The following is a 24,003-nucleotide window of genomic DNA, read 5'->3' on the forward strand; positions in this document are numbered from 1 at the left end:
ACCATTAGCCAGGCTCATCAAGAAAAAAAGGGAGAAGACTCAAATCAATAGAATTATAAATGAAAAAGGAGAGGTAACAACTGGCACTGCAGAAATACAAAGGATCATGAGAGATTACTACTAGCAACTCTCTGCCAATAAAATGGACAACGTGGAAGAAATGGACAAATTCTTAGAAATGCACAACCTGCCAAGACTGAATCAGGAAGAAATAGAAAATATGAACAGACCAATCACAAGCACTGAAATTGAAACTGTGATTAAAAATCTTCCAACAAACAAAAGACCAGGACCAGATGGCTTCACAGGCGAATTCTATCAAACATTTAGAGAAGAGCTAACACCTATCCTTCTCAAACTCTTCCAAAATATAGGAGAGAGAGGAACACTTCCAAACTCATTCTACGAGGCCACCATCACCCTGATATGAAAACCAGACAAGGATGCCACAAAGAAAGAAAACTACAGGCCAATATCACTGATAAACATAGATGCAAAAATCCTCAACAAAATACTAGCAAACAGAATCCAATAGCACATTAAAAGTATCATACAATATGATCAAGTGGGGTTTATTCCAGGAATGCAAGGATTCTTCAATATATGCGAATCAATCAACGTGATACACCATATTAACAAATTGAAGGAGAAAACCATATGGTCATCTCAATAGATGCAGAGAAAGCTTTCGACAAAATTCAACACCCCTTTATGATAAAAAAGCTCCAGAAAGTAGGCATAGAGGGAAATTTCCTCAAAATAGTAAAGGCCATATACGACAAACCCACAGCCAACATCATCCTCAATGATGAAAAACTGAAAGTATTTCCACTAAGATCAGGAACAAGACAAGACTGCCCACTCTCACCACTCTTATTCAACATAGTTTTGGAAGTTTTGGCCACAGCAATCAGAGAAGAAAAGGAAATAAAAGGAATCCAAATCGCAAAAGATGAAGTAAAGCTGTCACTGTTTGCGGATGACATGATACTATACATAGAGAATCCTAAAGATGCTACCAGAAAACTACTAGAGCTAATCAATGAATTTGGTAAAGTAGCAGGATACAAAATTAATGCACAGAAATCTCTGGCATTCCTACACACTAATGATGAAAAATCTGAAAGTGAAATCAAGAAAACACTCCCATTTACCATTGCAACAAAGAGAATAAATTATCTAGGAATAAACCTACCTAAGGAGCCAAAAGACCTGTATGCATAAAATTATGAGACACTGATGAAAGAAATTAAAGATGATACATATAGATGGAGAGATATACCATATCCTTGGATTGGAAGAATCAACATTATGAAAATGATTCTACTCCCCAAAGCAATCTACAGATTCAATGCAATCCTTATCAAACTACCACTGGCATTTTTCACAGAACTACAACAAAAACTTTCACAATTTGTATGGAAACACAAAAGACCCCGAATAGCCAAAGCAATCTTTAGAAAGAAAAATGGAGCTGGAGGAATCAGGCTCCCTGATTTGAGACTATACTACAAAGCTACAGTAATCAAGACAGTATGGTAGTGGCACAAAAACAGAAAGATAGGACAATGGAACAGGATAGAAAGCCCAGAGATAAACCCACGCACATATGGTCACCTTATCTTTGATAAAGGAGGCAGTAATGTACAGTGGAGAAAGGACAGCCTCTTCAATAAGTGGTGCTGGGAAAACTGGACAGCTACATGTAAAAGTATGAGATTAGATCACTCCCTAACACCATACACAAAAATAAGCTCGAAGTGGATTAAAGACCTAAATGTAAGGCCAGACACTATCAAACTCTTAGAGGAAAACATAGGCAGAACACTCTATGACATAAATCACAGTAAGATCCTTTTTGACCCACCTCCTAGAGAAATGGAAATAAAAACAAAAATAAACAATTGGGACCTAATGAAACTTCAGAACTTTTGCACAGCAAAGGTAACCACTAAGAAAACCAAAAGACAACCCTCAGAATGGGAGAAAATATTTGCAAATGAAGCAAGTGACAAAGGATTAATATCCAAAATTTACAAGTAGCTCATGCAGCTCAATAACAAAAACACAACCCAATCCAAAAATGGGCAGACAACCTAAATAGACATTTCTCCAAAGAGGATATACAGACTGCCAACAAACACATGAAAGAATGCTCAACATCATTAATCATTAGAGAAATGCAAATTAAAACTACAATGAGATATCATCTCACACAAGTCAGAATGGCCATCATCAAGAAATCTAGAAACAATAAATGCTGGAGAGGGTGTGGAGAAAAGGGAACACTCTTGCACTGCTGGTGGGAATGTGAATTGGTACAGCCACTATGGAGAACAGTATGGAGGTTCCTTAGAAAACTACAAATAGAACTACCATATGACCCAGCAATCCCACTACTGGGCATATACCCTGAGAAAACCATAATTCAAAAAGAGTCATGTACCAAAATGTTCATTGCAGCTCTATTTACAATAGCCCAGAGATGGAAACACCCTAAGTGCCCAGCATCGGAAGAATTGATAAAGAAGATGTGGCACATATATGCAATGGAATATTACTCAGCCATAAAAAGAATCGAAACTGAGCTATTTGTAATGAGGTGGATGGACCTAGAATCTGTCATACAGAGTGAAGTAAGTCAGAAAGAGAAAGACAAATACTGTATGCTAACACATATATATGTAATTTAAGAAAAAAAAATGTCATGAAGAACTTAGGGGTAAGACAGGAATAAAGACACAGACCTACTAGAGAGTGGACTTGAGGATATGGGGAGGGGGAAGGGTAAGCTGTGACAAAGTGAGAGAGTGGCATGGAGATATATACACTACCAAACGGATAGCTAGTGGGAAGCAGCTGCATAGCACAGGGAGATCAGCTCGGTGCTCTGTGACCACCTAGAGGAGTGGGATGGGGGGATGGGAGGAAGGGTGACGCATGAGGGAAGAGATATGGGAATATATGTATATGTATAACTGATTCACTTTGTTATAAAGCAGAAACTAACACACCATTGTAAAGCAATTATACTCCAATAAAGATGTAAAAAAAAATAAAAAATAAAAACTTTAGGCACAAAAAAACCCAAAAAAGGTACATACTATCAGCGTTATCTATCACTGTTGATATGACCTTATTCATTCAGATGAAGTATTGTTTTTCAGGTTTCTCCACTGTAAAGTTACTGCCTTTCTTCCCCTTTCCCAAAGTTCTATTCAGAAGGAAGTCACTGTCTACAGCCCACAGTTAGGGAATAGGGATTTATGGACCCTACTCAAGGGCAGATTATCTACATACACTATTTGGAAATTTTTTGCAAGAGAGATTTGTCTATTCTCCCCATTTATTAATTTATTCAATCATTTATTTATATTAGTATGGACTTATGGATATTTACTTTATATTTTGTGTTATAGTCCAAAAGCACTTTATTTATTTCCTCAAATTGGGGGTTCTTTCAGTTGGCTCCTGTGTCTCTTCAATATGTTTCCATCAATGTAGGGTTGTTGTTTGTTTTTTGAGCATTCCCTTACTTCCTGGTACTATAAGATGCTTCAGGCACATCTTGTATATTTCCTGCCTCAGTACTAGAATCAGCCACTTCTCCAAGGAAGCCTGGTTCTTCTTACTGGAAAATGGTGTTAGAATACAAGATGTGGGTGCTAAGTATGATCATTGTTACTGGTATGTCATTGCTTCTAGACCCTGTCCTCTGACATAGCAAAGAAATATGCTTGTATTTTAACCCATGTATGTACACATATCTATAAATATTTGTATATGTAATCATCTGTATCTATATTAAGGTAAATGTGTGTTCATACTGATGTCTCCAACTTCAGTCCAGTACCACATAGATTATTCTAGCCTCATCCTCTTGTTTATAACTTCCTATTCCAGTGATGAGAAACCTGGTTCCCACCAACAACCATCCACTTACTTAACTATTCGATTCCATTATATGGTTTCAGAATTGTTAACCCACATTGCTATGGGACACAACTTTATCAACCAGAGTACAGTGCTTATGTGCAATTCTTTTGCCTCTAGTATAACAGACTCCCCTCATTTTCAAAGTTGCACTTTTGAAAAAGTCAGCACTTTTTCACCCATCCTCTTCAGTAGGCTTCTTTCATACATTTATAAAACAGTTAGGCTCACTCGTCACAATCTACATTCCTTTATGAGCTTTTCTGAACTTCTAAATTGTTTTTTAAAATTTGCTTTCATTAATGTTCATTCTTTGTGCTCTGAAGTTCTATAGGTTTTGAAAAAACAGACATAATGCCTAGTATATAAAATAGTTTCACTGCCATAAAAATCTCCTATGCTTCATCTATTCAACCCTTCTCCCCTTCCCCCCAAATGACCGGCAACCACTGATGTTTCTACTGTCTCTGTAGTTTTGCCTTTTCTAGAATGTCACATAATTGGAATCACATGTAGCTTTCTCAGACTGGCTGTCTTCACTTAGCCATTTACATTTAAGGTTTCCCCATATATTTTCTTGGTTTGATAGCTCATTTCTTTATTCTTGAACAATGTTCTATTTTATGAATATACCACAGTTTTGTTTATCATTTCACCTATTGAAGGACGTCTTGGTTACTTCTGTTTTTTGGCTATTATGAATAAAGCTGCTATAAACATTTGCATACTCGTTTTTGTGTGAATGTAAATTTTTTAATGAGGGTAAATATCTTGGAATGTGATTGCTGAATCATATGGTAAGACTGCATTTAGCTTCATAAAAAACTGCCAAACTGTCTTCCAAAGTAGCTGTACCATTTTGTATTCTCACCAGCAAGAAATGAGAGTTCCTGTTTCTCCAAATCCTCACTGACATTTGGTGTTGTCAGTGTTTTAGATTTTAGCCATTTTAGCATGTGTGTAATGGTATCTCACTGTTGTTTTAATTTGCAATTCCTTGATGACATATAATGTTGAGTATCTTTTTATATGCTTACTTTCCATCTGTATACCTTATTTGGTAAGGTGCCTATTCAGATCTTTTGCCCATTTTTAAATTGGGTTGTTTGTTTTCTTATTGCTGAATTTTAAGAATTCTTTTTATATTTTGGATACAAGATCTTTATTAGATATGTGTTTTATGAACAATTCATGCTAGTCTGTGACTTGTCTTTTTTTTTTTTTTTTTTCAGTACATGGGCCTCTCACTGCTGTGGCCTCTCCCGTTGCGGAGCACGGGAGGCTCTGGACGCACAGGCTCAGCAGCCATGGCTTACGGGCCCAGCCGCTCCATGGCATGTGGGATCTTCCCGGAGCGGGACATGAACCCATGTCCCCTGCATTGGCAGGCGGACTCTCAACCACTGTGCCACCAGGGAAGCCCCTGTGACTTGTCTTTTCATTCTCTTAACAATATCTTTCACAGAGCAGAAGTTTTAAAATTTCTATAAAATCCAGCTTATTATTTTTTTCTTTAATGGATCCTGCTTTTGTTGTTGTGTCTAAAAACTCATCACCAAACCCAACGTCACCTAGATTTTCCCTTATGTGTTTTTCTAGAAATTTTATAGTTCTGGATATTGCATTTAATTGTGTGATCATTTTGAGTTAATTTTTTATGAAAGTGTAAGGTCTGTGTCTAGGTTAATTTTTTTTGGTTTTTTTGCAAATAAACATGCAATTTTTCAACACCATTTGTTGAAATTCACTTCTTTTTCTTAGTTTCATAAGGTGGAAACATGGACTACTAATTTGTGATCTTTTTCTTTTCAAACATAAGACTTAATGCTATAAATTTCCCTCTATTTACTGCTTTCACTGCATTCCATACATTTAGATAAGTTATATTTTAATTTAGTTAAAAAATGTTTAAATTTCTCTTGAGATTTCTTCTTTGACCTATGTGTTATTTAGCAGTGTGTTGTTTAATCTCCGAATATTTTGGGATTTTCCAGATATCTTTCTGTTACTGATTTCTATGTTAATTCAGTTAAGATCTGAGAACATACTTAGTGTGATTTCTAGGCTTTTACACTTGTTAAGGTGTGCACTATGGCCCCAAATGTGTTCCTTCTCGGTGAATTTTCCATATAAACTCAAGAAGAATGTGTATTATGATGTTGTTGGATCAAGAATTCCATAAATGTCAATTAGATCAAGTTGATTGACAGTGCTGTTTGAGTCAACTCTCTCCTTACTGATTATCTGCCTCTGAAAGAGAGGGGTTGACTCTCTAGCTAGAATCATGGACTTGTCATTCCTCCTTCTAGTTCTATCAAATTTCCTTGCAATTTTGACACTCTGTTAGTTGCATACACCTTAATGATTGTTATGTCTTCTTGAAGAATTGACCCCTTTATCATTATATAATGCTTCTATTTATCACTGATAATTTTCCTTTGCTTAAATTCTAATTTATCTGAAATTAATATAGCTACTCCCACTTTCTTATTCTTTCTTCATCCCTTTACTTTTAACTCATTTGTGTCTTTATATTCAAAGTGGATTTCTTGTAGAGAGCATGTATAGTTGGGGCTTGTTTTTTATCTGCTCTGATGATCTCTGTCTTTAATTGATGTACTTAGACCAACTTTTTTAAAAAATATAGTCTGAGCCTTGCAGCTCTTTCAACTTTAATCCACTGTTATTACACTGAAGCCCTGCATATGTGGTAATATGGAGTGGAGGAGGAGAATTATTCTATAATCTTATAATTAAATTTCAGACTTTTAGTGGGCCTGTGTCAATGAGCTGTGGCTTTCACAAATATTTCTTCACCTTTACCCCTCCAAACCTTCTTACCTTCCCCACCCCACCTTTACATAAGACAGGAAGAGTAGAAGGAGTTAGGGAAATGTCCCTCCCCTGGCTAAAATATGGCTTCTTTTTTCACTGGAGAGCAGGCCTTTGTTATGGAAACTGCTCTGGACATATTTCCAAATTGTCACTTTTCTTTTCCCCTTGCCAGAGAAATGAAGTGATTTTTTTCTTGTCTCTTTACCTTGAAAACCTGGTGGGGTTACTTGAGGTGCAAACCCATTAAAATATGCCCCCCTACCGCTAAAACTGTAGCTTCCAGGAGTTTCTCACTCTTTTGATAGTCCACACTCAGCCTCCAGCAATTCATCAAAATTACCCTTTGAGCATTTGTATCATCAACTAACTCCAGAGGCTCCTACTCCAGGTAAGATGATACGTTATTCTCCATATTTGCTTATCTCTCTAGATTTCAGGGTGAGTGTTTGCCCTGTGACTTTGATAGACCTGCCCAAGACAAGTTATCAATTTTAATTTTTTTCAGTTTTTTTTAATGCTGTAAGGATGGAAACGACAAGCTTATGTATGAGCTCTACTCCATTTTTGTATCCCTAAAAGACTCCAGCAATGTCTTATGTTAGTGTTTATTGAATGACTGAATTTACAGATAAAATAAACCAAGTTTACATACAGCTGAACAAAATTTTCCAACTTCTCAAAAGTTGCTTATTAGTATAAAAGTTAGAAGACATGGGAGAAAAGAATGTGGAATAACCATGATTCTCTATTATATTCAAAACTTATTTTTGTGTGATTTCAATTAAAAAACAAATATACAAGGAAAAACTCGATAATTTTTTAGAAAAATAATTTTAATATTGCTAAACATATAGTCACTTACATTCTTGTTTTCAAAACTTTAAGCAATGCACAGGCATATAGATTAAAATGTGAAACTATCTCTTTGACCACAGCTTGCTTCCCACTCACCTATTAAGAAAGGTTTTATTTTGTTTTAATATTTTCAAAATCTTTCTATGTAATTAGATACAAGTCTCCCTCAACTGCTCTTTCATTTGACAAATATTTACTGTGCACCTATCATATGCCAGTACTGTTCTAGGTGCTAGGAATGTAGCAGTGAGCAAGACAAAGTTCCCACCTTTATAGGTCTTCTAGAATCATGAGAGATACTGATAATAAACATAAATAAATGAATATATAATGTAATGTCAGAAAGTGATAAATTTTATGAAGAAATTAGAACAAGAGTGGTCAAGAAAGGCCTTATTCTTCTTTCCATTTTTTATGCCCTTGTAATTACTCAGGTAATATACATCAGTATACCCTTATATATCAGTATACTTATTATCAACCGTAGCTTAATAGAATTGGAATATAATTTCTAGACTTTTATTAAAATACCTATATCTAGCTAATCTTTATTTTTTTGTCTCATTTATTGATTATTTAATTCATTTCACAAATATTCCTCAAAAGCCTACCATTTGCCAGGCGCTGTTATATATGTTGAGGAGCTAAAGATAGAGCTATACCTGGGGATGGTAGCTAGATGTGAAAATTCAGATTATAGAGAAGCACTTGACACTTCTCTATTTCAAGATATTCACATATTAGCTTAAGTCATTCTTTTATTATAGCCTACTGCCAATGTACTTATACATGGCTTTCAACTCCCTCTCTCAGATTGCCTATTCCTTCCTTCCACAAAGCAAAAGCAGAAAAGAAAAGGAGAAAGAAAGACAGAAAGAAAGAAGGGAGGGAGGAGGGAGAGAGAGAGGAAGGACAGAAGAAAGGACAAGGTATAATGTCTATACAGAGAATATGACTTGTCCCAGGGCCAGATTGTCTCTAATCAGAAGATGAAAATACTTATTCTAACAAAGAACAAAACAACCCCTGCCCCAGTGCTACCTCTTTATATTTGGAAGCTGTTACAATTTATTTTATATGGAGAGTACTTACTTTTTTCTCTTGTCTCTTTTACAAATTGCTTCGTTAAGAGTGTTTTTGAAGAAAGTGGCTTTTGAAAGAGTCTATATCTCATACAGTCCAAATTAAAGAAGTTTTCTTAAAAGAGACTTAGCTTCATTTCATGATAATAGCATGTAACATTAAATGCAGGGGAGCAAATCCAAACTCCCCAAAAATAAAATACTGAAAATGTTAAAGAAGCCAAAATAAGATAATAAGACACTGGGGAAAGAATATAGAATAAGCAATATGCCTTTTCTATTAGTTTCAAAATTCTATTTTGTAGCAGGGGCTGGAAGGAGGGGCAAAATGAGGAATTGTTGCTCAAAGTGTATAAGGTTTCAGTTATGCAAGATGAATAAGTTCTAGAGATTTGTTGTATAGCATAGTACCTATAGTTAACAATACAGTGTTGTGTAGTTGTATACTTTAAAATATGTTAAGAGAATAGACCTCATGTTAAGTGTTCTTACCATATCCCCCCTCCCAACACACACACACAAATCCAAGGAAATGTCTGGAGGTGATGGATATGTTTAGTACCTTGATTGTGGTTTAGTATCTTGGTATCATGGTGTATGTGTATATCTAAACTCATCAAGATATATACATTAAATATGTGCAAATTTTTGTAAGTTAATTATACCTCAATATAATTTAAAAGACTCAGTTTGTATGTTTTGAATTAGAAAAAACACATAAATTTAAAACTGAACACTTCTTTTTTTAAATATAAAAGATTCAGCGTAATGTCAAATATTTTTGAAAATGGCCAAATAATTGATAAAATGTTTTGAAGACATAGTCTGTGTTTAATTAAAGTGCCTCAATTGATATTCTCAAGAATCCTGCAGAATGAGTGTTTTATTGTTGCACTGTCTCTCAGATATTGAAGCAGTGGATAAGAGAGAACCAAGGTACCAACAAGTAAATGGCAGTAATGATGCCCATCCTTTGTCTTTTGGGTCCCCATTCCATTGTTTTTCTATTAGATCATTCTGTTTCATTGACTCATCTGGTTTGCGGAAGCTCTGAAGACAAAGCAGGGTAAATATAGTGACATCTTACGGACAGTCAATTAGATGCATACACAGTCAACCTAAACAATTTAGGAATAAAATTCCCTCTCTTTTCTCCCCCCTCAATGATTTGTTTTTCCTGAGTCACTGCTCATAGTTTTCCTCTCACTTGGATGTATTCATTTCTTCTGACCATCTATCCTTAAGTCTCTCCTTTGCCTTGAGGCTTTTTTCAAATATTTTTGTAATAGTGTAAAATTGAAAAGGGCCCAAGTATGTGAATAAGTAAATGATATTTTAACTTAAGAAATGTATTCAACATTCATTCATGATAAAACCTCTTAGAAAAATAAGAATAGAGAGGAACTTCCTCAACTTAATAAAGAGCATTTACAGAAAAAGCCCACAGCTACCATTATATCTAATGGTGAAAGACTGAATGCCTTCCCCCTAAGATCAAGAACAAGGTAAGGATGTCCACTTTCACCACTCTTAATTCAAGTGCTAGAAGTTCTATCCAGGACATTATGACAAGAAAAGTAAATAAAGGGAATACAGATCAGAAAGGAAGAGATAAAACTGCCCCTATTTGCAGATGGCATAATTATCTATGTAGAAAATCCCAAGGAATCTATCAAAAAACAAACAAACAAACAAAACTCTAGCTCTAAGTGAGTTCAGCAAGGTCACAGAAAAATATGTTAAATCAATTGTATTTCTGTATGTTAGCAATGAACATGTGGACACTGAAATTTAAAATGCAACATCATTGGGCTTCCCTGGTGGCGCAGTGGTTGAGAGTCCGCCTGCCAATGCAGGGGACGCGGGTTCGTGCCCCTTTCCGGGAGGATCCCACATGCCGCGGAGCGGCTGGGCCCGTGAGCCATGGCCGCTGGGCCTGCGCGTCCGGAGCCTGTGCTCCGCAGCGGGAGAGGCCGCAACAGTGAGAGGCCCGCATACCGCAAAAAAAAACAAACAAAAAAAAAACAACCAAAAAAAAAAAACAACCAAAATGCAACATCATTTATAATTGCTCAAAAACCAGTATTCTTGTGGTACAAATCTATGAAAACATGAACAGGACATATATGATGAAAACTTTGTGAAAGAAATGAAAGAAGATTAAATAAATGGAGAGACATACCTGTTCATGGATTGGAAAACTTAATATAGCAAAGATGTCAATTCTTCCCCCAACTGATTTACAGGTTTAATGTAATTTTTATCAGAACCTCAGTTACACTTTTTGGGGATATAGACAAGAGTACTCAAAGGTTTACATGGAAAAACAAAAGAAGTAGAATAGATAAAAGAAGAAAGAAGGAGGAATCAGTCTACCCAATTTCAAGATTTATTATATAGCAACAGTAATCAAAACTGTGTGACATTGCTAGAAGGATAGATACACAGATCAATGGACAATAGAAAACCCAAATATACCTACAAAACTAAGCCCACATAATTTTTGACAATAGTACAAAAGCAATTTAAAGCAAGAAAGATGGCCTTTTCAACAAATGTGCTGGAGCAACTGGACATCTATAGCCAAAAAGCAAAATAAAACAACAAAAAAACCCCAGAAAACCTAATATAAGTCTCACACCTTATGAAAAATTTAACTAAAAGACATCCCAGGGGCTTCCCTGGTGGTACAGTGGTTGAGAGTCCACCTGCCGATGCAGGGGACACGAGTTCGTGCCCCAGTCCGGGAAGATCGCACATGCCGCGGAGCGTCTGGGCCCGTGAGCCATGGCCACTGAGCCTGCGCGTCCAGAGCCTGTGCTCCGCAACGGGAGAGGCCACAACAGTGAGAGGCCCGCGTACTGAAAAAAAAAAAAAAAAAAAAAGACATCCCAAACTTAAATGTTAGATGCAAAGCTGTAAATCTTTAAGAATAAACATCCTGAAAATCTTCAAGATCTAGGGCTAGGCAGAGTTCCTCGACTTGACACTAAGGCATGAACCATAAAAGGACAGAAGAATCAATAAGTTATACTTCAACAAAATTTTAAACTTTTTGCTCTGCAAGAGACTGTTAAGTGGATGAAAAGACATATTACAGAGTGGAAGAAAATATTTGCAAATCACATTTTGTCATGTAGTATCTAGAATACACAGGGAATTCTCAAATTTGAGCAATCTGAAAGTAAACAGTTCAATTAGAACATGGGCAAAAGACATGAAAAGACATTTTACCAAGGTTTTCACATGGTGGCAGATAAGCACATAAAAAGATGTTCAGCATCGTTAGCCATTATGGAAATGCAAATTAAAACCATGGTGAGGTATCACTACATATCTATTAGAATAGCTAAAGTCAAATATGGTGACTAAACCAAACGCTAGCAAGGATGTGAAAAACCCGGATCATTCATGCATTGCTGGTGGGAATATAAAATGCTATAGTCACTCAGTTTGGCAGTTCCTGTAAAAACTAAACATGCAACTACTTTGTGACCCAGAAATTGCCCGCTTGGGTGTTTATCTCAGAGAAGTAAAGACATGTTCACATAAAAACCTGTACACCAATGTGTATTGTGGCTTTATTTGTAATAGCCCGAACTGGAAACAACCCAGATGGTGAATGGTTAAACAAACTGTGGTAAAGCCATACCATGGAATACTACTCAGCAATATAAAGGAATGGAAATATTCTGTATCAGTATCCTGGTTGTGATATTGTACCATAGTTTTGCAAGATGTTAGAATCAAGGAAAACTGGGCAAAGGGCACACAGGATCTCTCTATATTATTTCTTGCAACTTCCTTTAACTCTCCAAATATCTCAGAGTAAAAGTTTCCTTAAAAAATCATGGAACATATACATATGTGTGTGTGTCTGTGTAGTATGTATAGATATGCATACTACACAGACAGTTCTCTCTCTAAGCCCTTAAAATGTTAAGTAGACCTAACTTAAATTTTATTGTATTGTTATCTAACATTATATGTTCTATACTTACATTCCCAACTATAAGCTTCTTGAGGTGACACATGAAGTGTCAGGTATCACAGTACTGAATACTTAACAGGCATTCAGTAAACATTTTATGGAATCATCTAGATATTTGCTCCAACAATTCCCCTTGGTTTACCAGCATAGACAACACACAACTGCAGACTTATTTACTCTCAGTTCCTTTAACTGCTTTGAAGTTCGGCAGCATTTGACATTTTTGGCCTCTTCTTCCTCAAAATTCTCTTTTTCCTTAACTTCTTTGACCAGTCTTCTTTTGATTCCCCTAGTTATTTCATATGTCTTATGACTCATTCTCTGATACTTCATCTTTCCAAACTCTAAATATAAATGTTACCTTATTTTATTTAGCTTCTTTCTTTTTTTCCTCTCTAATTTCCACTGATAATTTCAACAATGTTTCTGATTTTATTTTATTAAGACACTTTTATGGATGGCTTCCTAATTTTCAGTTCCAGGCTATACCTAAGCCCCTAAACTCTAATTCTTGACTGTGTGATAAACATTGCCATCTGAACTGCCCTTGACACTTCTAACTCAACATTCCCCATACAGAACATATCTTTTTTTCCCCTTATCTCATTACACACATCTCACCCTTGTCCTGTGCTCCCTATTTCTTATAAAGACCCCACCAGCATCAGTGATATAAAGTCTGTGTGTTCATTGTAGCCAATAAAACTTTCAAACGTTGTACCAGGAAACTGGCCATCTCTTTTCCGTGCTGGAGAGGACCTCTCTTCAGGCTACTTCTTGGTCTCCCCGCTGAGATTATGAACATGAGCTTTAGAGATATCTAACTGATTTTAAGACAAAGCCTGTATTTCTTCCCACTTATATTGGACCCCTAATGCCCCACCTCACATCACATTGCCCCACACATTTACTCCAGCCATTGCTACAGTAACCAGCTGCACAAAGGTATAAGCTAACAGCATCTCAGGTCAGCTCCACCACATTTCTTATTTCCTGATCTGGGGCTCCTAGGCCCGTGGGGCTACCTGCAGAACCTGCTCAGCCATTCTGACACACACACAGAGAAGTGGGACAAACTTTGACTAATAGGGGTTAGAAAACTGGGAGCTTATGAGTAAATACCTATCTCTTCCCTGTCAGGCAGGCATTTCTGAGACCTATTCTCCGTGGATCCTCAGAGATTCCCCAAGACAGTTGGATCAGCCCCAGTTGTCCATAGCATTGACCTACACAGTAACACAACCTTGTAGTTAAGATGAGGTCGTACTGAGGGTGGGCCTCTAAAGCAATATGATTGATATCCTTATAAAAAGGGGAAATTTGGACACAGACAACACACAGGGAGCACACCATGTAAAGATGAAGGCGGAGATTAGGGTGATGCTTCTATAACCCAATGAAAGCTAAATATCATTAGCAACCCACCAGAAGCCAGGAGAGAGGCATGGAACAGGTTTCTCCCTCATAGCCCTTAGAAGGGACTAACCCTGCTCATCAGCACATTGATTTTGGACTCCTAGTCTCCAGAACTATGACAGAATAAGTTTCTGTTGTTTAATCCATCCGGTTTATGGTACTTAGTTTTAGGAAACTAATATACTAGTAACTAGGTGCCAACTAAGAAAGCCAAGAGGGGGAACCCAACTGAGGGGAAGACAAAAGTAGAGATGGGGGACAGTGTTTTCATTTTAGGCATATTTGAGTCATTAAAAGAGAAACGTAGAGACATGAGTGCAAATTGGATTTTTTGTGTGATAGAGCAAGAAACATGGCTCCCATTAATTTAGCTGGAAAGGAAAGCATTATGTGAAAAGGGCAGAACTCATCCTCTGCATGTAACTAATGAATCTGCACTTGAAAAAGCATGCTCACTCTTTTAAGCCTTAGATGGGTGGAGAAGAACCAATTAGGTAAATTGGGTGAAATTCAGATAAGGAATTTATGAGAATGGAAGATTGGCTTTAGCAAAGATGAAAGGAAAGAAATGTACTTGGCTAGGCTAAGTGATGATTAAGTGGAATTTGATGATAAGGGACACATATTTTAAAGGTGAAGCTTCAAAGTAGAAATAAACAGATGCTAAGAGAAAGATGCATGCATTGTACCAGTTTATTATAAATACAGGGAAATATTTTTGAAATATGGAGGTGGGAGTAAATACATTAATTTGTTAATAAGACAACAAAGTGAGAAACCATAAGAGTAAAATGAACAAATTGGATAACAGAAAAATTTGAGTCTGGAATTTAAAAAATCATTTGCCTTAAAAATACTAAAGGAGAAACAAAAATAGGAAAAGCATTTTATTACATATGTCAATTTATAAAACAAAATTTTTTTGAAAAGTTAATATATTAATGTAGATATATAAATAACTAACAGACAGTTGAAAAGGTACTCAAAGTCACTAATTACTAAAACATGCAAATTAAAAGTATAAGATATTTTCTCTTTTCACAGTGGAAAAGTTTTTGGAGACCTAAAATACTTAATGTTGATGAAGATACAGGGAAATCAGTACTTTTGTACACTAGTGAAGGGATTAAAATGGGTCTAGCCTTTTTGAACCAATTTCAAAATTATTTTCAAAAATTTAAATGTGCATATATTTTGTTCCAGAGTCAACTTGTAGGAATTCATCCTGCAGTAATGCTACCAAAAGTTATTAAAGAAATGCGTACCATAGTATTTTACTGCACAGTTGTTCAGGTAATGCAAAATTAGAAGCAACCTAAATGCCACTATTAATAGAGAAATAGTTAAATAAGTGGTGATGGTCATAACATAGAGTATTTGTGGCCATTAGAAAAAATGAGGTAGATTCCTGTGCAATTATTGTGACCTAGGAACATGCCTGTGACATTTTCTTAAGTGCAAAAAAGGGAATGACAAGATGGTATTAATCATAAGAACCTTTTTTTTAGTAAGCAGGCACATCTTTATTCATCAAAAAGCCTTAACAATGCTTATCTCTGGTAGGTTAATATTATTAATGACTTGTACTTTCACTATGCACATATCTGTAACTTTTGAAATGTTTTGAATGTGAATGTATTTCTTTTATAATCAAACTTTTAAACAAATGGATAAAAGAAACCCTAGTTAAGAAAAACAAAAAACATAAAAGGGGAGATGCTCCAGGAATATATATTTGAAAGGTAGGAGAAAAATACTTTTTGAGAAAATGCTTATAGATATGGGATGTATCTGGCAGGTGTGACACTCCATCTAGTTAGCATCATTTTTTAAAAGATCAGCAAATTCATGATGGAATTTTAGCTTAATAAATTAGGTACAATATATCTTTGGATTTTATGGATTTAATGTTTAGCGTTTCCGTTGAAACTTGATGATGTAAAGTAATTTTTCATTTTTCCAAGGCATAAACTTGAGTTAGGTGCTGAAAAGCTGGTTTGTGGGATACAAGTCATTTAGCTAGGAGCAAAGTTTACAAATGGGCAAGGATCTTCATTTCAACAAGGCTTTGATTTTTTTTTTTTCTAATTGCATATCCTGTAGCTATACTGTACCACTTACCTGTAAAGTAATAAAATCTCCCTTTGTGAAAAAATGACCAGTAAAGGAAAAGAAAGGCAATTTTAGATGTGGGTATTCACTCAAGAACCTCATGTTATGTTAGTGTACAAGCCTTTAGATATAGGAAAAGGCCATATTATCTGTGTTTGTGTAGCACCTCCCTTCCCTTCCACCTACTTCTGGTGAAAGGTCCTTTTCTCCCTGACAGCACATGTGAGCATGTGCTCAAGATTTGGACAGTTGATCAGAACACCTTTTTCTTTCCTGATCACAGTCATTACTTAAGGCTTGAAACAGTCAGAATCTGTCTTAGATTGGGTCCCACAGGAGTAGACCCTGAGATGAGGAGTGCTATGAAATGATTTATTAGGAAATAGTCCAAGAGACATCTAGAGAAAAGTTAGAGAGGAAGGGAGTGATATTGGAAAGGAAGAACACCAAGCAAGGCTGTGATGTCAAGCAAGGTCCTATGAAGGATATTGTGTCAGGGGTCCCCAAGACCACTCCCAGGTTTGATGATTCACTAGGAGGATTCACAGGACTCAGCATATAATCGTGCTCATGGCTATGATTTTTTACAGTGAAAGGATACAAAGCAAAATGAGCAAAGAAAAAGGGTGTGTAGGGTGAGGCTCAGAGGAAACCAGGCATAAGCTTTCTTGAATCCTCTTCTACTGGAGTCACACAAGACACTCAATTTCCCCCGTAAATGAGTTGTGACAACACATATGAAATGTTGCTAACCAGGGAAGTTCATTAGAGGCTCAGTGCCCAAGGCTTTTGTTGGGGGCTGGTCACATAGACACCCTCAGCCTGGCACTTACCAAAGTTCCAAACTCCCAGAAGGAAAGCTGGTGTTCAGCATGAACCATATTGTTTGTACAGCTTAGGTACAGTGACTCTTATCAGAGAATGGTGGAAACCCTTCTGAAATCCAAGTTCCCAGATGCCAACCAGGGGCCAACCTTGCAAGTGGACTTTTTAAGGTTAGCAATTTCAGTCCTTGATATGTTAACTCTTTCCTACACAGATACCTTTGGTTCAATCCCATAGGAAAGCTCTGAAAACTGTGTAGGCTACACCTGACTTTTGGGTAAAGGAACTAAAGACATAAATTTCCAGACACTTCTAGCAATCTGTGTGGGCAGGCCAAGCTGGTTCCAGCTGTCTGAGGGCAAGTCCTCCAACAAAGAGATGCAGGTGTTGGCTGTTGAGAGTGACAGCCCACTGGGAGACATGTGCATAAAAAATAGTCCTGACCCTGAGAGGATATGGGTGAAGTTCTGACAGCATCTGCTACAGTGGTCCTTCCTGGGATTGTATATACTGAACCAGTGATAGAGAAATCATCCTCTTGAGATAGGCAAGCTGGCACATGAGCCTAATGCTGCATGTAGGTATGTTCTCCACCTGCTGGAGAAGACCCTTCCGCAGTAGCTGAGAATGGAATCTGCACTTACAGGAAAGCAGAGAAAAGATGAGTATAGAAAATCCGAATAGTGTTTCAAGTTCTACTTGAAACCATCTCTAATATCAGTCCTACTAGGGGTCCTCTTTTTTTTCCTTCCAGTTTTATTGACTGGAACAGTGTTTGAGGGGTACAGCATAATGATTTGACTTACATATATCATGAAATGATTAACACGATATTTAGTGAACATCCACCATCTCATATAGATACAAAATAAAAGAAAAACAAAAACAACCTGTTTTCCTTGTGATGAGAACTCTTAGGATTTACTCCGAACAACTGTCTTAAAACAACAGCAGATATAATTGTATTATCATGTTGTACATTACATCTTTAGTACTTATTTATTTGGAACCATTCCCCCCTCCCCACAACTCCCCACCTCTAGTAACCACAAATCTGATCTCTTTTTCTATGAGTTTGTTTTTTGAAGCATAATTGACCTACAACACTGTGCTAGTTCCTGATGCACAAACATCGTGATTTGATATTGCTATACATTACAAAATGACACCATGTAAGTCTAGTTACCATCTGTCACCATACAAAGTTATTACAGTACTATTCACAATATTCCCTATGCTGTACATTATGTCCTCGTGACTTATTTATTTTATAACTGGAGGTTTCTACCTCTTAATCTCCTTCACCTATTTCTCTCATCGCTTCAACCCTCTACCATGGATCCTCTTATCTTAGCCTGTAGCACATCTCCTTAATTTAGACTTTTATAGCTTGCAACCATTCCAGAGAGTCCTGTTAAAAATACTCTGTACATTACCTATTGCATCTCGCAGATCATGGATACCCGATTCAGAGATATTTGATAGTAAACTTTATTTCCTTTTTTTTTTTTTTTTTTTTTTTTTTTTTGCAGTACGCGGGCCTCTCACGGCTGTGGCCTCTTCCGCTGCAGAGCACAGGCTCCGGACGCGCAGGCTCAGCGGCCATGGCGCTGAGATCGATCTTCCCGGACCGGGGCACGAACCCATGTCCCCTACATCGGCAGGCGGACTCTCAACCACGGCGCCACCAGGGAAACCCATTTATTTTCTTTTAAAGTTAGGAACTTCGATTAGTGGATTCCATGTTAGGTATTTACTAAAACAGATTTTGACAAACTACAGCCAAATCTACCACTCCTGCCCCCCTTCTCTCAAGCACCCCTCCTAGTCTGTTTTTGTAGGACCACAAGAAAGAACAGTTTTTACATTTTTAAATGGTTGAGGGAAAAAATTAAAAGAATATTTTGTGATACATAAAAATCATATGTAATTCAGCTTTCAGTGTTTATAAATAATGTCTTTAATTTCATGAATAAAATATGTGTGGAAATTTGTTCTCTTTCATGTCATATGAGTACCTACATAATAGTCTTGATTTTGCCTCTTGGTCAACAAAGCCTGAAATATTTATTATCTGGACCTTTCAAAAATGTTTGTTAATCCCCATCTGAGAACAATGGAAGAGGAAAACTGACTAACCCTTCTTTGGGGAAGGGACCATTTTTTATTATATATTTTTTAATAATCATGTATAATAGTACTTAGAAAAATTCTCTGAAAGTAGAAACATGGAAGACATTTATATCCTACCCTAATAATGGCAGATGAATAGCTTAATGATAGTGACCAACCATCACTAAATGATGACTACAGTGACTGAAGACAATTAATACTGCTATCTGCTTGCCCTTTAAGGCATAGTAAGGTGAAGGGGAATTGATGAACCTCTTCCTTGTGATTAGTTTTTTTTTTTTACATCTTTATTGGAGTACTATTGCCCCACAATTGTGTGTTAGTTTCTGCTTTACAACAAAGCGAATCAGCTACACATACACACACGTTCCCATATCTCCTCCATCCTGCGTCTCCCTCCCTCCCACCCTCCCCACCCCACCCCTCCAGGCTGCCACAAAGCACCGAGCCGATCCCCCTGTGCTACGCGGCTGCCTCTCACCAGCCACCTATCCCACGCCCGGTAGTGTATACATGTCCATGCCCCTCCCCTGCCCCGTCACAGCCCACCCCTCCCCCTCCCCATATCCGCAAATCCACTCTCCAGTAGGTCTGCGTCTCTATTCCCGTCCTACCCCCAGGCTCTTCATGACATTTTTTTCCCTTAACTTCCATACACATGTGCTAGCACACGGTACCCGTCTTTCTCCCTCTGACCCACTTCACCCTGCACGACAGACTCCAGGTCCATCCACCTCACCACAAACAGCCCAATTTCGTTTCCCTCCATGGCTGAGTAATACTACACTGTATACATGTGCCTCTATCTCCGGGCTATTGTAAATAGAGCTGCAATGAACATTATGGTACATGACTCTTTTTGAATTATGGTTTTCTCCAGGTATATGCCCAGTAGTGGGATTGGTGGGTCATATGGTAGTTCTATTTGTAGTTTTTTAAGGAACCTCCATACTGTTCTCCACAGTGGCTGTATCAATTTACATTCCCACCAGCAGTGCAAGAGGGTTACCTTTTCTCCACACCCGCTCCAGCATTTATTGTTTCTAGATTTTTTGATGATGGCCATCCTGACTGGTGTGAGATGATATCTCATTGTAGTTTTGATTTGCATTTCTCTAATGATTAATGATGTTGAGCATTCTTCCATGTGTTTGTTGGCAGTCTGTATATCTTCTCTGGAGAAATGTCTATTTAGGTCTTCTGCCCATTTTTGATTGGGTTGTTTGGTTTTTTGTTACTGAGCTGCATGAGCTGCTTATAAATTTTGGATATTAATCCTTTGTCAGTTGCTTCATTTACAAATATTTTCTACCATTGTGAGGGTTGTCTTTTGGTCTTGTTTATAGTTTCCTTTGCTGTGCAAAAGCTTTGAAGTTTCATTAGGTCCCATTTGTTTATTTTTGTTTTTATTTCCATTTCTCTAGGAGGTGGGTCAAAAAGGATCTTGCTGTGATTTATGTCATAGAGTGTTCTGCCTATGTATTCCTCTAAGAGTTTGATAGTTTCTGGCCTTACATTTAGATCTTTAATCCATTTTGAGCTTATTTTTGTGTATGGTGTTAGGGAGTGATCTAATCTCATGCTTTTACATGTATCTGTCCAGTTTTCCCAGCACCACTTATTGAAAAGGCTGTCCTTTCTCCACTGTACATTACTGCCTCCTTTATCAAAGATAAGGTGACCATATGTGCTTGGGTTTATCTCTGGGCTTTCTATCCTGTTCCATTGATCTATATTTCTGTTTTTGTGCCAGTACCATACTGTCTTGATTACTGTAGCTTTGTAGTATAGTCTGAAATCAGGGAGCCTGATTCCTCCAGCTCCATTTTTCTTTCTAAAGATTGCTTTGGCTATTCGGGATCTTTTGTGTTTCCATGCAAATTGTGAAATTTTTTGTTGTAGTTCTGTGAAAAATGCCAGTGGTAGTTTGATAGGGATTGCATTGAATCTGTAGATTGCTTTGGGTAATAGAGTCATTTTCACAATATTGATTCTTCCAATCCAAGAACATGGTATATCTCTCCATCTATTTGTATCATCTTTAATTTCTTTCATCAGTGTCTTATAATTTTCTGCATACAGGTCTTTTGTCTCCTTAGGTAGGTTTATTCCTAGATATTTTATTCTTTTTGTTGCAATGGGAAATGGGAGTGTTTTCTTGATTTCACTTTCAGATTTTTCATCCTTAGTGTATAGGAATGCCAGAGATTTCTGTGCATTAATTTTGTATCCTGCTACTTTACCAAATTCATTGATTAGCTCTAGTAGTTTTCTGGTAGCATCTTTAGGATTCTCTATGTATAGTATCATGTCATCCGCAAACAGTGACAGCTTTACTTCTTCTTTTCCGATTTGGATTCCCTTTATTTCCTTTTCTTCTCTGACTGCTGTGGCCAAAACTTCCAAAACTATGTTGAATAAGAGTGGTGAGAGTGGGCAACCTTGTCTTGTTCCTGATTTTAGTGGAAATGCTTTCAGTTTTTCACCATTGAGGATGATTTTGGCTGTGGGTTTGTCATATATGGCCTTTATTATGTTGAGGAAAGTTCCCTCTATGCCTACATACTGCAGGGTTTTCATCATAAATGGGTGTTGAATTTTGTCGAAAGCTTTCTCTGCATCTATTCAGATGATCATATGGTTTTTCTCCTTCAATTTGTTAATATGGTGTATCACATTGATTGATTTGCGTATATTGAAGAATCCTTGCATTCCTGGAATAAACCCCACTTGATCATGGTGTATGATCCGTTTTATGTGCTTTTCGATTCTGTTTGCTAGTATTTTGTTGAGGATTTTTGCATCTATATTCATCAGTGATATTGGCCTGTAGTTTTCTTTCTTTGTGACATCCTTGTCTGGTTTTGGTATCAGGGTGGCCTCGTAGAATGAGTTTGGGAGTGTTCCTCCCTCTGCTATATTTTGGAAGAGTTTGAGAAGGATAGGTGTTAGCTCTTCTCTAAATGTTTGATAGAATTCGCCTGTGAAGCCATCTGGTCCTGGGCTTTTGTTTGTTGCAAGAGTTTTAATCACAGTTTCAATTTCAGTGCTTGTGATTGGTCTGTTCATATTTTCTGTTTCTTCCTGATTCAGTCTTGGCAGGTTGTGCATTTCTAAGAATTTGTCCATTTCTTCCAGGTTGTCCATTTTATTGGCAGAGAGTTGCTTGTAGTAATCTCTCATGATCTTTTGTATTTCTGCAGTGTCAGTTGTTACTTCTCCTTTTTCATTTATAATTCTGTTGATTTGAGTCTTCTCCCTTTTTTTCTTGATGAGTCTGGCTAATGGTTTATCAATTTTGTTTATCTTCTCAAAGAACCAGCTTTTAGTTTTATTGATCTTTGCTATCGTTTCCTTCATTTCTTTTTCATTTATTTCTGATCTGATCTTTATTATTTCTTTCCTTCTGCTAACTTTGGGGTTTTTTTGTTCTTCTTTCTCTAATTGCTTTAGGTGCAAGGTTAGTTTGTTTATTCGAGATGTTTCCTGTTTCTTACGGTAGGATTGTATTGCTATAAACTTCCCTCTTTTGCTGCATCCCATAGATTTTGGGTCGTCATGTCTCCATTGTCATTTGTTTCTAGGTATATTTTTGATTTCCTCTTTGATTTCTTCAATGATCACTTCATTATTAAGTAGTGTATTGTTTAGCCTCCATGTGTTTGTATTTTTTACAGATCTTTTCCTGTAATTGATATCTAGTCTCATAGCATTGTGGTCGGAAAAGATACTTGATACAATTCAATTTTCTTAAATTTACCAAGGCTTGATTTGTGACCCAAGATATGATCTATACTGGAGAATGTTCCATGAGCACTTGAGAAAAATGTGTATTCTGTTGTTTTTGGATGGAATGTCCTATAAATATCAATTAAGTCCATCTTGTTTAATGTATCATTTAAAGCTTGTGTCTCCTTATTTATTTTCATTTTGGATGATTTGTCCATGGGTGAAAGTGGGGTGTTAAAGTCCCCTAGTATGAATGTGTTACTGTTGATTTCCCCTTTTATGGCTGTTAGTATTTGCCTTATGTATTGAGGTGCTCCTATGTTGGGTGCATAAATATTTACAATTGTTATATCTTCTTCTTGGATCGATCTCTTGATCATTATGTAGTGTCCTTCTTTGTCTCTTCTAATAGTCTTTATTTTAAAGTCTATTTTGTCTGATATGAGAATTGCTACTCCAGCTTTCTTTTGGTTTCCATTTGCATGGAATATCTTTTTCCATCCCCTCACTTTCAGTCTGTATGTGTCTCTGGGTCTGAAGTGGGTCACTTGTAGACAGCAAATATATGGGTCTTGTTTTTGTATCCATTCAGCCAATCTGTTTCTTTTGGTGGGAGCATTTAGTCCATTTACATTTAAGGTAATTACCGATATGTATGTTCCTATTCCCATTTTCTTAATTGTTTTGGGTTCGTTATTGTAGGTCTTTTCCTCCGCTTGTGTTTCTTGCCTAGAGAAGTTCCTTTAGCAGTTGTTGTAAAGCTGGTTTGGTGGTGCTGAACTCTCTCAGCTTTTGCTTGTCTGTAAAGGTTTCAATTTCTCCATCAAATCTGAATGAGATCCTAGCTGGGTAGAGTAATCTTGGTTGCAGGTTTTTCTCCTTCATCACTTTAAATATGTCCTGCCAGTTCCTTCTGGCTTGCAGAGTTTCTGCTGAAAGATCAGCTGTTAACCTTATGGGGATTCCCTTGTGTGTTATTTGTTGTTTTTCCCTTGCTGCTTTTAATATGTTTTCTTTGTATTTAATTTTTGACAGTTTGATTAATATGTGTCTTGGTGTATTTCTCCTTGGATTTATCCTGTATGGGACTCT

General features: G+C 36.9%; 1 long non-coding RNA gene across 2 annotated transcripts in view; it reads left to right on the forward strand.

Annotated features, from left to right (window-relative positions):
• Window positions 1–24,003, forward strand: part of LOC115853600 (uncharacterized) — a 393,922-nt gene that overhangs the window by 254,166 nt on the left and 115,753 nt on the right. Inside the window, exon 6 of one of the 2 annotated variants that reach the window (XR_009563702.2) lies at window positions 18,582–18,995. The exons of the other annotated variant lie outside the window; for it this stretch is intronic. This is a non-coding gene — a long non-coding RNA (uncharacterized lncRNA). Of the gene's footprint in view, window positions 1–18,581; window positions 18,996–24,003 lie in introns of those variants that run through there. 2 annotated transcript variants of the gene reach the window in all.

Source organism: Globicephala melas, chromosome 4 (genome assembly GCF_963455315.2).
Source record: "Globicephala melas chromosome 4, mGloMel1.2, whole genome shotgun sequence".
In the NCBI taxonomy this organism is placed as follows: Eukaryota; Metazoa; Chordata; class Mammalia; order Artiodactyla; family Delphinidae; genus Globicephala; species Globicephala melas.